The 13,717-nt window shown below is 43.6% G+C and overlaps 1 long non-coding RNA gene across 1 annotated transcript; it reads right to left on the minus strand.

Annotated features, from left to right (window-relative positions):
• Positions 1–873: 873 nt before the first annotated feature.
• On the minus strand, positions 874–13,183 carry LOC147363373 (uncharacterized). Its single transcript, XR_015137023.1, has 2 exons — positions 13,045–13,183; positions 874–1,084 (listed from the first exon to the last, which is right to left on the minus strand). It is a non-coding gene; the product is annotated as an uncharacterized LOC147363373 (long non-coding RNA).
• Between the last annotated feature and the right edge of the window lie 534 nt (positions 13,184–13,717).

The following is a 13,717-nucleotide window of genomic DNA, read 5'->3' on the forward strand; positions in this document are numbered from 1 at the left end:
GTTGTCCCCTTCTCCTCCTGCCCCCAATCCCTCCCAGCATCAGAGTCTTTTCCAATGAGTCAACTCTTTGCATGAGGTGGCCAAAGTACTGGAGTTTCACTTTAGCAACATTCCTTCCAAAGAACACCCAGGGCTGATCTCCTTTAGAATGGACTGGTTGGATCTCCTTGCAGTACAAGGGACTCTCAAGAGTCTTATCCAACACCACAGTGCAAAAGCACCAATTCTTTGGCGCTCAGCTTTCTTCAGAGTCCAACTCTCACAACCATATGTGACCACTGGAAAAACCATAGCCTTGACTAGATGAAACTTTGTTGGCAAAGTAATGTCTCTGCTTTTGAATATGCTATCTAGGTTGGTCATAACTTTCCTTCCAAGGAGTAAGTGTCTTTTAAATTCATGGCTGTAGTCACCATCTACAGTGATTTTGGAGCCCAAAAAAATAAAGTCTGACACTGTTTCCACTGTTTCCCCATCTATTTCCCATGAAGTGATGGAACCAGACGCCATGATCTTCATTTTCTGAATGTTGAGCTTTAAGCCAACATTTTCACTCTCCACTTTCACTTTCATCAAGAGGCTTTTGAGTTCCTCTTCGCTTTCTGCCATAAGGGTGGTGTCATCTGCATATCTGAGGTTATTGATATTTCTCCTGGCAATCTTGATTCCAGCTTATGCTTCCTCCAGCCCAGTGTTTCTCATGATGTAGTCTGCATAGAAGTTAAATACGCAGGGTGACAATATACAGCCTTGACGTACTCCTTTTCCTATTTGGAACCAGTCTGTTGTTCCATGTCCAGTTCTAACTGTTGCTTCCTGACCTGCATATAGGTTTCTCAAGAGGCAGGTCAGGTGGTCTGGTATTCCCATCTCTTTCAGAATTTTCCACAGTTTATTGTGATCCACGCAGTCAAAGGCTTTGGCATAGTCAATAAAGCAGAAATAGATGTTTTTCTGGAACTCTCTTGCTTTTTCGATGATCCAGCGGATGTTGGCAATTTGATCTCTGGTTCCTCTGCCTTTTCTAAAACTAGCTTGAATATCTGCAAGTTCATGGTTCACGTATTGCTGAAGCGCTTACAAACTGTAGATGGTAATTAAAAAAAAAAAAGGAATTAGGATATTATTGTAGATGTTGTCATCAAATGCAAAAAAGCAAAATGGCTGTCTGGGGAGGCCTTACAAATAGCTGTGAAAAGAAGAGAAGCGAAAAGCAAAGGAGAAAAGGAAAGATATAAGCATCTGAATGCAGAGTTCCGAAGAATAGCAAGGAGAGATAAGAAAGCCTTCTTCAGCGATCAATGCAAAGAAATAGAGGAAAACAACAGAATGGGAAAGACTAGGGATCTCTTCAAGAAAATCAGAGATACCAAAGGAACATTTCACGCAAAGATGAGCTCGATAAAGGACAGAAATGGAATGGACCTAACAGAAGCAGAAGATATTAAGAAGAGATAACAAGAATACACAGAAGAACTGTACAAAAAAGATCTTCACGACCCAGATAATCACGATGGTGTGATCACTGACCTAGAGCCAGACATCCTGGAATGTGAAGTCAAGCGGGCCTTAGAAAGCATCACTACGAACAAAGCTAGTGGAGGTGATGGAATTCCAGTTGAACTATTCCAAATCCTGAAAGATGATGCTGTGAAAGTGCTGCACTCAATATGCCAGCAAATTTGGAAGACTCAGCAGTGGCCACAGGACTGGAAAAGGTCAGTTTTCATTCCAATCCCAAAGAAAGGCAATGGCAAAGAATGCTCACACTACCGCATAATTGCACTCATCTCACATGCTAGTAAAGTAATGCTCAAAATTCTCCAAGCCAGGCTTCAGCAATATGTCAACCGTGAACTTCCTGATGTTCAAGCTGGTTTTAGAAAAGGCAGAGGACCCAGAGATCAAATTACCAACATCCACTGGATCATGGAAAAAGCAAGAGAGTTCCAGAAAAACATCTATTTCTGCTTTATTGACTATGTCAAAGCCTTTGACTGTGTGGATCACAATAAACTGTGGAAAATTCTGAAAGAGATGGGAATACCAGAACACCTGATTTGCCTCTTGAGAAATTTGTATGCAGGTCAGGAAGCAACAGTTAGAACTGGACATGGAACAACAGGCTGGTTCCAAATAGGAAAAGGAGTATGTCAAGGCTGAATATTGTCACCCTGCTTATTTAACTTATATGCAGAGTACATCATGAGAAACGCTGGACTGGAAGAAACGCAAGCTGGAATCAAGATTGTCGGGAGAAATCTCAATAACCTCAGATATGCAGATGACACCACCCTTATGGCAGAAAGTGAAGAGGAACTCAAAAGCCTCTTGATGAAGGTGAAAGTGGAGAGTGAAAAAGTTGGCTTAAAGCTCAACATTCAGAAAACGAAGATCATGGCATCTGGTCCCACCACTTCATGGGAAATAGATGGGGAAACAGTGGAAACAGTGTCAGACTTTATTTTTTTTGGGCTCCAAAATCACTGCAGATGGTGACTGCAGCCATGAAATTAAAAGATGCTTACTCCTTGGAAGGAAAGTTATGACCAACCTAGATAGCATATTCAAAAGCAGAGACATTACTTTGCCAACAAAGGTCTGTCTAGTCAAGGCTATGGTTTTTCCTGTGGTCATGTATGGATGTGAGAGTTGGACTGTGAAGAAGGCTGAGTGCCGAAGAATTGATGCTTTTGAACTGTGGTGTTGGAGAAGGCTCTTGAGAGAGCCTTCTGCAAGGAGATCCAACCAGTCCATTCTGAAGGAGATCAGCCCTGGGATTTCTTTGGAAGGAATGATACTAAAGCTGAAACTCCAGTACTTTGGCCACCTCATGCGAAGAGTTGACTCATTGGAAAAGACTCTGACGCTGGGAGGGATTGGGGGCAGGAGGAGAAGGGGACGACAGAGGCTGGATGGCATCACTGACTCGATGGATGTGAGTCTGAGTGAACTCCAGGAGTTGGTGATGGATAGGGAGGCTGGCGTGCTGCGATTCATGGGGTTGCAAAGAGTTGGACACGACTGAGCGACTGATCTGATCTGATCTGATCTGTCATCAAATGCAATTGGGACTATTGTTAATCAGTTACTTGAAAACATTGGTTAGAGCAGATAAGACAATGAAACACACAAGCCTTAAGCATCTTCAAAGAAACAAAGTGTTAGTTGCTAAATTGTGTCCAACTCTTTGTGACCCCATGGACTGCAGCCCACCAGGCTCCTGTGTCTACGGAATTCTCCAGGCAAGAACACTGGAGTGGGTTGTCCTTCCCTTCTTCAGGGGATCTTCCCGACCCAGGGATCGAACCAGCATCTATTATGGCTCCTGCAATTCCCAGGCAGGTTCTTTACCACTAGCACACCTGGGGAGCCTTATTTTAACTTAAAACATACAGGTAGGGGGTTATTTGCCAGTCTTTTGGTGAGAAGCCTAGGCTTTTCCTCTGAGCCTGAGTTCCTCATCATCTTTCTTGCATCATGCCAGCATCTCTATGGTGGAGCAAAAGCAGTCACTTGAGAAGCCCAAGGACGCAGAGCTTGCAACAGACCTGATACCAGAATGACTTTGTACTCCTCAGCACAGTGCCGAGTGGAGCAGTGTCCTATAAATTTAGTTGAAGTGCACAGAGCAGCTTGGATGGGTGCCTGAGGAGGGCTGGGATGGGAACAAAGAGGCTAATCTGTGAGCCGCAGGCAGGTGCCAAAGACAACTTGACTTAAATTATGACACTGCCTCTGGTGGCCATCCCTGGATCAAGCGCTGGGCACAGCTACACACACCCTCACACACAAAGCTTCAACTGGCATCTGTCTCTCACAGCCAACTGCTCATTTTGGGATTTACTGATTTTTTGGTGTATGTATTGCAGGGTGAATACAGGAGGCTGGGTAGGAGAAAGGGACATGGATGGTGAGGAAGGTAGACTTTGGCTTCCCTGGCATTTTTAGGCCCTTTTTTGTCCAGTCTGTGCTCCAAGGTTAGAATCTAGTCCACAGCTATTTAAAAGCCTTGACTTGGCCCTGGAATGCTGGCAAGCTCCAGTGGAATTAGAGTTCATAAGTACAATTTCCTAGGGCTGTTGATGCTTCATGTGAGAGGCTTAGCAAACTCCAGGGACAGCTGGTATGCGTACATGCATGTAAATACATATGTGTGTGTGTCTATGTATGTGCATATATGTGTGTGGGTGTGTGCTCCCTTCCCCACCGAGACCAAGGGAGTACAGATTGCACAGGGAACCAGGGAGTGCCTTTGCAGTTCAGAGCTCCTAGAATTTCAAGGTGCATGTGCCGCTGTAGATGATACTTTTTCTCATAAATACTATCTTATTGTCCCTACCTGGGCAGTGCTCTCCCAGGGGACAGGGGAGGCCATGCAAGTCCAACCTGTTTGTGTTGGCTAGGCCTGCCCTGGGATAAAGCATGGTGGCCACCGGCTCTTCCCTTGGTGCAAGTGGCCAGCTGTGGGGGAGCACCTGAGCTGCAGAGGGAGCAGCGGCAAGGTGAAGCCACGCTGGCTACAGTGGCTGTGGGGGAGCGGTGAGGTAGAAACGCAGGTGACGCAGAACCCCCTCAGCACTCACTTTGTGTTTTCATTCTCCTGCCTATTCAAGGGCCTGATTTAGGAGAGTTATAGCACAGCTCTGCAAGTGCTGTCCAGCCGAGGAGGATGTGAATTCCTGATGTACTCCTGATGAGTACTAATCTGTTAGTACAGATTTCCTATCAGTACAATTTAGGTTATTGAGAGATTCGAGCTGGGCAAGAGGAAGTCCTTCTTTGAGAACAAGAGTGATTAGAGACTGGGTCAGAAGCTTTTAGATGGTAGATCATTCCAGAATAGCTTCTTGATATAGATATTCAAACTATAGCCCAGAGAGGTTCACTGACTTGTCCCAGGTCACACAGCTCATTGGATTGGATGGCATGCTTCATGAAGTCTTTTTTTATTTTTTAGGACTGAATTGTTCAGAATTTTTTCATTAATTTTTACACTAAATAAAGAACAAAGTAGCAACTGGCTTCTCTGTTTACTAGCTGTGATACTTGTGCTACAATGTGCCTTCTGTTTCCTCCTCTGTAAAGTGCAGTAAACAACACCTCCCAAGATCAGTGTGAGGAAGAGAAAGTTAATGCATGTGAGGCCTCTATCTCAAGCACTCAAAGGGCTCTACAAATGCTAGTTCCTCATGCCTTCTCTCATCTTCATTTTCTCCTCCCTGCTCTTTGAAATCACAATAAACAAAAACACGAGCACACCTTATTTCATAGACAGGCTCACCTCAAATCTGAGAGGATATGACAAAAACCAGTTAGAACTGATTAGATCCAAGATGGAGGAAGGCTCAACTTAGTAGACCTTGAGCCTCATTATACACTCAATATACACTCAATAGATGAAAAACATCTATTTCTACTTTATTGACTATGCCAAAGCCTTTGACTGTGTGGATCACAATAAACTGTGGGAAATCCTGAAAGAGATGGGAATACCAGAACACCTGACCTGCCTCTTGAGAAATTTGTATGCAGGTCAGGAAGCAACAGTTAGAACTGGACATGGAACAACAGGCTGGTTCCAAATAGGAAAAGGAGTACGTCAAGGCTGTATATTGTCATCCTGTTTATTTAACTTTTATGCAGAGTACATCATGAGAAACGCCGGACTGGAAGAAACACAAGCTGGAATCAAGATTGTCGGGAGAAATCTCAATAACCTCAGATATGCAGATGACACCACCCTTATGGCAGAAAGTGAAGAGGAACTCAAAAGCCTCTTGATGAAAGTGAAAGTGGAGAGTGAAAAAGTTGGCTTAAAGCTCAACATTCAGAAAATGAAGATCATGGCATCCGGTCCCACCACTTCATGGGAAATAGATGGGGAAACAGTGGAAACAGTGTCAGACTTTATTTTTCTGGGCTCCAAAATCACTGCAGATGGTGACTGCAGCCGTGAAATTAAAAGACACTTACTCCTTGGAAGGAAAGTTATGACCAACCTAGATAGCATATTCAAAAGCAGAGACATTACTTTGCCAACAAAGGTCCGTCTAGTCAAGGCTATGGTTTTTCCTGTGGTCATGTATGGATGTGAGAGTTGGACTGTGAAGAAGGCTGAGTGCCGAAGAATTGATGCTTTTGAACTGTGGTGTTGGAGAAGACTCTTGAGAGTCCCTTGGACTGCAAGGAGATCCAACCAGTCCATTCTGAAGGAGATCAGCCCTGGGATTTCTTTGGAAGGAATGATGCTAAAGCTGAAACTCCAGTACTTTGGCCACCTCGTGAGAAGAGTTGACTCATTGGAAAAGACTCTGATGCTGGGAGGGACTGGGGGCAAGAGGAGAAGGGGACGACAGAGGATGAGATGGCTGGATGGCATCACTGACTCGATGGACCTGAGTCTGAGTGAACTCCGGGAGTTGGTGATGGACAGGGAAGCCTAGCGTGCTGCAATTCATGGATTCACAAAGAGTTGGACATGACTGAGCGACTGAACTGAACTGATCTGATCTGACAATATATTAGCCTATGCTAAATAACACACCCACAAGCTCCAGAACAGTTCTGAGGCCAACTGTAAAAGGCCAAAAGTGGGTCGTGCCCCAATTCCTGGAAATCCCCACCCCTTCTCCAAGATAGTTAGAATATTCCTCCCACTGGTTAGCCTATAAAATTACCTGGCCCATAAAAACTAACCACACCCACGGCTGCTCTGACTTTCCCAGAGGACCCCATGCCCTGGGGCTGCCTCTTGCCTTCTGAGCCGGTCCACACTCTGTCAATGGAGTGTGTACCTTGCAGGATAAATCTGCTTTCACTTTACCATGGCTCACTCTTGAGTTCTTTCCTGCACAAAGCCGAGGACCCTCACTTGGCAGCCCATCCCAGGTACTCACCCGAGACCTGGGACACGACCATCCTCTCCAGCTCCACTTTCCTACAACACCTTGAGCTGAAATGCAGACCTGAATGCACGATATGGGTGGTCTATCCCATCCCATCCCACCATCAGGTGGTCCATCCTTCAAGCTCAACTGAAGCTTAATTCCGGTCTCTTCTTGAAAGCTTCATTAGAGGAAATCTAGAGGCACATGATGACCTTAGCTGTATTTCCCTGGGCAACATTAATTTGTACAATTCAATTGCCTTTGACCACCTGGGTTCCCAGGTGCTCCTTTCCTCCCCCAAAAGTCATTGTGAGGGAATCTCCCCATTGTTGTACCCCACCCATTCTGCCATGTGGTGGCACCCTTCTGCAACTTCCTACCCACAGTTCAAGAGCCCAGAAACCAAGGTTGATGTGTCAGGCACCAACCATCATCTGAATCCTCCACACAGACAAGGGGTCCAGAGGCATTGGCTCCGGGCAGGGTGTAGAATCCACACAAGGGGAGAAATGGAATCTCCAGTCCTGAATGCCAAAGATTTGAAGAGAGCAACATCCAGCCGAGAAATGGAAATGCAAACCTGGTCCCATCCAATGTAGTCATCTATCCAAAAGGGCTTTGGAGAGATAGAGAATCCATTTGCTGGCAAAGCAGCGCAACCAGGAAGAAGTCCCTGAGCCTGAGAGCACAGCTTCACTCACATTGTAAGAGGTGGGAGAAGAAGAAGAAAGGGACCATAGGTTGACTGGATAAGCAATGTCCATTCAAGGCTTACTGCTCTGGTCTCTCAGCCCAGAGGAGAAGATTCTTGTTCTCTCCATGCTGCTAATTACAACTCTTACTAGGATGCCGAAATGAAATTTAATGCTGTCTCTGATGAAGGACCTGAGTGAGTTTCTAGGAGTCTACAGCTATTTGTGAGTAACCTTGCTGCATCTCTGATAAGCATTATTCCTCTCACCCTGCCAGTCCCCTCTGCCTTCAAGTTCCCCCGCTGCTTGGGACACATAGTCCTGTGTCTTCCCTGGAATCAGGTGAGCAAATGAAAAATAGCACAGGTGAAGAAGAGAGGACTGAGTTCTCTGAGCCAAAGATGAGAGTCTAAATTGATGAAGCCAGAGAGATAATGCCAAGACAACTGTGGCTTCACACTGGCAAGCAAGTCATGGTAGAAATCTGGACTGTGGGCTGGAGCCCTGCCCCAGAGGCCCAAAAAGGCAGCATGTTCAGGCCTCCCTGGCCAGTCCAGCTCAGGCCCTCCCGGGGGCTTCTCCAGGTACTTCAGCTCACCTATCTGGGGCTTTCCAGAACTTCTTCCCAGAACTGAGGATGTGTTTACTGTTCCTCTTTTGGGAAAGGAAAGCCTAGGGCTTTGAGGCCAATCATCAATCCTTAGACGTCTTCTTTGCTATTTCTCCCCAAAGAGATGGGAGAATTGTCTTTCATGTAAATAAGGTCTTTAACTGTGCCCTCCTTTTCCTAAACTCAGGGCTTTTTACATATCCTGCCTCACCCCAGACTTCTGCTTCACTCATTTAGCCATTATCCTAAACTGCCAGTTATATTTTTGATGATTACAGCACATGTGTTTTGTCACTCCAATTAAGTAGTACATACTTTGTGATTCAATATGGGGAGCCTACTATGGTCTAGACCCTTTGCTAAGGGCTTTACAGACTATCTCAGCTAATCTGCATAACAACCCAGTGAAGTAGGCATCATAATTTACTATCTCCACTTTTCTGGGGGAAGTAGGGGAACAGAGCTGTCAACAAACCAGCCCAAGATTCTTGCTCCTGTGTGAGTTGAGCAAGTTAAATAACCTCTCTGTGCTTCACCTCAGTCTCTGTAAAATGGGATGAATAACAGTACCAACCTGCTAAGACTTCTATGAGGTTTAAAGGATCTGAATGTTTAAGTGCTCAGAAGAGTGCCTGGCCCATAAGTATTGGTGAAATAACAAATGACCTTCTGGCAGAGCAGGGCAGAAGCCAGGTGGTTTGATTTCAGAGCACATATCCCTAACCATGATCCATTTCCTTGTTGATCATGGCCCATTTTATTTCTTCTGGAAATTTTCTCATGGCTTTTGATTTCCACTTTACAAAGATGGGCAGACTGAGCTACAGAAGTGATCAGAACAGGGTGACACGTGAGCTTCTCTTCCTGAGAATTCCATTGTGACAGTTCATGTATTCTTATGGGCTACACACTGCTCTGCTGGCTTGGCTAGTTATGGTCGATCGATGTGTTTTAAAAAAAAGTAAACTGGAGCAATCTCCTCCATTAGGAAAGAAAGTCTCCCCAACAATGTTCCTATGATCTTGTGATTTAACACCAAGAGCAAAACTTCAATGGGTCAAAAAATGGCTGCAGGCTTGTGTGGTGTGTAGGGTGACCAACCATTCTGGTTTGCCCAGGATTAAGAAGTTTTTTTCTAACACAGGACTTTCAGCATTACAACTGGGACATTTCTTAGCAAACTATTTTGATTTGGTCACCCTAGAAATGGGCCAGACTGGGAGAGTCTGAAAGTTAGGCCATGAAAGTTAGGCTGGGGCAGTTATTGAAACCTGGGGTCCAGTGCAGGGCAAGCTCATAGACCACGGCAGACAAGGTGAGGCAAAGAGTGACTCGGGTCCCTTGGTAAGAGGCTCTTCACATGTGACCCACCAAGCTATTATTTTGTTTTCCTTTCACATTTTCACTCTTCCTAAACACTTCTCATAATGATTTCCTTTTAGGGGAAGGCAAGCTGCAGAATGAAGAGATCTGGCCTTGGCTTTAGGGAGACCCCATGAGTAGAAGAAAGACTATGGACTTTGGGGGCAGAGAGATCAGGGTGTGAATCCTATCTCTGGTGTGTCATTTCAGACCTTTGTGCAAGTGAATTTTGTCATAAAAGGATAATATAAGATCAGTGATGATGTATATAAAGTGATTTGTGCAGGGTGGACTGATAGATGATAAATGACTGATGAAAGAGGCCATAGCTCAAGGTTGGAGCTCCCAATGGACTGGTCCTGATCTGAAACGGGAGCTGAGGTCTCCGGAGAGATGCTGCTGGGTGTCTGATTCATGCCTGATGTTGTGTCTTGGCCAACTTCTTCTCTTCTTACCTTCAACGTCACTTCCCTAAGGAAGCCTTATTACAGACTCATACTTCTTATAAGAAGGATGCTATACTTCTTCATACGACTTTTTGTAATTTGAATTCAAATTTACTAAATCTTAAAAATACAACTAGTGACTATAACAAAAAGAAGCAGACTCACAGATATAAAAAACAAACTAGTGGTTACCAGTAGTGAGAGGCAAGAGGGAAGGGGATTAAGAGGTACAAACTGTCCTGTATAAAATAACCTACAAGAATATATTACACAACCTGGGGAATATAGCCAATATTTTGTAATAACTACACATGGAAGTCAGCCTTTAAAAATTATGTATCACTATAGTGTACACTTGTAACTTATATAAGATTATACATCAACTATACTTCAATTAAAATGGTAAAAATTTAAAAGACAAAAATAAAAACAAAAATGTACTTGACAAATTATTCAATTTCTGTCTTTCCCATCTGACCACAAACTCCCTTAAGGCAGGGACCATGTCTCTCTTGTTCACTGTTTTAGATTTAGAAGACAAATGCTCGGCATACAGTAAGCATTCAGTAAATGCTGTTGAATTAAATGAAAGGATGAATCAAATGACCATCAACTGTACTAGAAGACATAATTTTGTGAGGGAACTTAGGCAGCAGTAAGCCACTAGATGGAGCTACTACTCTGCATGAAAACTATCTGACACAACTTGTGGGAGAAATGGGGCTTTGAACACTGGATTGTCGGCCTCCAAGCCTGTGCTCTTTCCAGGGTTTTTACTTTGGTAGTCTAATGCAGCCAGTGCGCGTGCTTCCTGCTGCCACAGTCTCTTCACTCTTACCAGACCTTTTTTCCCCTCACAGCTTGTTGTTGTTTTATCACATACCCAAGCAGAATCCTCCACACAACCACTGGTTTCTAAAACACCAACTTAGAGAGGGGAAATGAGAGGCAGAATAGACTCAGCATCTCTTAGACCAGACATTTGATTTAAGTCCTGAGTTCATTCATGAGCTAGCTGTAGCATTCTGAGGAAGTGGCGAACGATCTTCAATGTACCAACCAGTCATCAGTAGTTCTTCACTCAGCATCTATGTTGTATACACAGGGCTGAGCAAACACAGATAGGCTTATAATCTAGTAGGCGACACAAGACATACCTATATAGGGCATAATACACTCTAGTACCTAAGAGCTTGTGGATGATACATATAATAAGTGTACTAGGAATTCAGAGGCAGAAAGATTCCTATGACTGAGGGTAGTCGTAGATCTGAAAAAGTCAGGGTCAACCTCCATAGAAAACACATTTAAAGATATGGGCACCAAGTAAACTCATCCCTTTCTTCTAGAGGTGTGGACTAAGGACCAGCTGCTTTGACACCACTGAGAGCTTGTTAGAAGCGTAGAACTGTGGGTCTCATCTCGGACCTGCTGAACCAGAATCTGCATTTTAACAGGATCTCCAGATGGTTTCAGACTTTTGGGGACTAAGTATCAGTATTCACATGTCCCTTTAAAATGAAATAGTACTCTATCTAAAATGCTCCTCAATTTTACTGTTCAGTTTAACTTTAGATTTTTATTTGCTTCTTTTAAAATTAATTTTTATTGGCGTATAGTTGCTTTACAATGTGTTAGTTTCTACTATATACCAAAATGAGTCAGTCATACACATACATGTATCCTCTCCCTTTTGGACTTCCTTCCCATTCAGGTCACCACAGTGCATTTGGTTTGCTTTTAAAATAATGGTATGAAGTACTTCAAATTTCTGCCATTTCTGTCTATGACAACCTATGAAGATTCCTAATAGCCACATTGTCTGTGGCCTTGTGATTCACTAACTGAAAGGAAATCTTTAATTCAAAGCACCTTCACATGTATTTATACAATGGAAACTGTGGTTGAAGAAATAAGGCTTTGCATATTCCTAAAGGATGTTTTCTGAATCACTAAAGTGTATGACTTCCCTGATGATACAGAGGATAAGAATCCGCCTACTAATGCAGGGGACTCGGTTGGATCCCTGGTCCAGTAAGATTCCATATGCCTCAGGGCAACTAAACCATGCCTCACAGCTACTGAGCCTGCATGCCCTAGAGCCCCTGCTCCACCAAGAGGAGCCACCACAGCGAAAAGCCCATACACCTCAACTAGAGTAGCCACCGCCCACTGTAATTAGAGGGAGCCTACACTCAGCATTGAACACCCAGTGTTGCCAAAAATAAATAAATAAAAATGGAAAATAACAAAAGAAGTTTATTTTATTCTTACTATACCTGTTCAATATAATCTTGGTACATTCTAATTCTTTTCTACAGGCCACACCCTACCTATCCACACTATGTCTTCCCCTAGTACCTTTGATGACCCAACATATGCCATGAAAGTAGAGCCAATAACTGGGGGAAATGTTCTCTTCTAATAGTAGAGTGTACAACTTCTCTGACCTAATAATATCAAGTCAAATGATCTAATTAAATGTGAAGCCTACATTTTAACATTGAAAAAAATATTTTTGCTTAAATTCAAGCGTGATATTAACTCTACTCATATCAGCTGGATAAATGAAAATTGTTGGAATATGAAATCTGTGATAACTCTGGAGAAAGTTAAGACACCAGCATATCCATAATATTTGCTTTGACCTCTCAGTAAGAAGTGATGATGGCCTTATGTCTAACAGTGGTCCCATTTCTCTTATCCACTCATGGAAGTTGGGTGAGTCCATTCAGAAGGCAGCGTGGTAAACGGAAAAGAGCACTAGAAAACTAATGAGGAAACAAGGGATCAGGTCTGAGACATGCTAGCTGTACATCTTCACTTCTTTGAGTGTCAGTTCCTCATCTATCAACCTGGGATGTGAACTAGACACTTGCTAAGGTCCCTCCCTGGCTTAGCATTGTATAAGCCTAGTTAAGTAGGAGTTAGAGCATGGTGGTCATTCATTAAAACCAGATTATATACTCCCAAAGAGAAATAGCCCATACTGTCTTCACTTACAGATAGAAAAGTTGAGAAGGTTGGTTACCACAGCAATTTACCTTCATGGAGTCGTTTACCGATTTCATTCTGTGAAGTGACGGTATCATGAACTGGCACCTGCACAACTCCCTAATGTTTCCTTTGCTTCCATTCTCCACGAGGCGACAGTGCCAAGAGTAGTCCTTATCTGGAGAAGCAATCAGAGTTCTCAAGCTGCCTTTCGGTCTGCTAGAACAGAAGGTGCTGACAGGGGTGGGAGTGAAGGCAGGCTTCCTTTCAGTTTACTAATTCTGTAGCCGCCCTTCACAAACTCCAGCAAATATTTTGCGATGTTGCAAGGTGTTACGAGAAGTGAAAAGCAAGCTGTGATTCAGCTGGTATGAAGACTTTGCAAACAAAAAAGAGTGATCTGTTTTGCAACAAACTATTATTCTGCCAGAGTCCACAGACTGGAATACTAAAAGAGGTATTTCTGCAAGACATCACCATCACACACATTGCAGTTGCCAAATAAGACTAATTTCAAATGATTTGGCCCAGCAGGTTCCCACTTGTGGTCCTCAGACCCCTGGGAGTGGTGGAGTTACCTGAGGGGAATCTGCAAACCCACATGCATGTTCTGTCTGCAGACTAAGTGAAAAATGTGCACATCCATATGGATTCCTTCTCAAATATGCATAAATGTTTTTATGATGAGTGAAATTATCGTACAATGTTGCTGAATATATCTTA

This window comes from Bos grunniens, chromosome 11 (genome assembly GCF_055505025.1).
Source record: "Bos grunniens cultivar Pamir isolate PY7600 chromosome 11, Bosgru_T2T1.0, whole genome shotgun sequence".
Classification (NCBI taxonomy): Eukaryota; Metazoa; Chordata; class Mammalia; order Artiodactyla; family Bovidae; genus Bos; species Bos grunniens.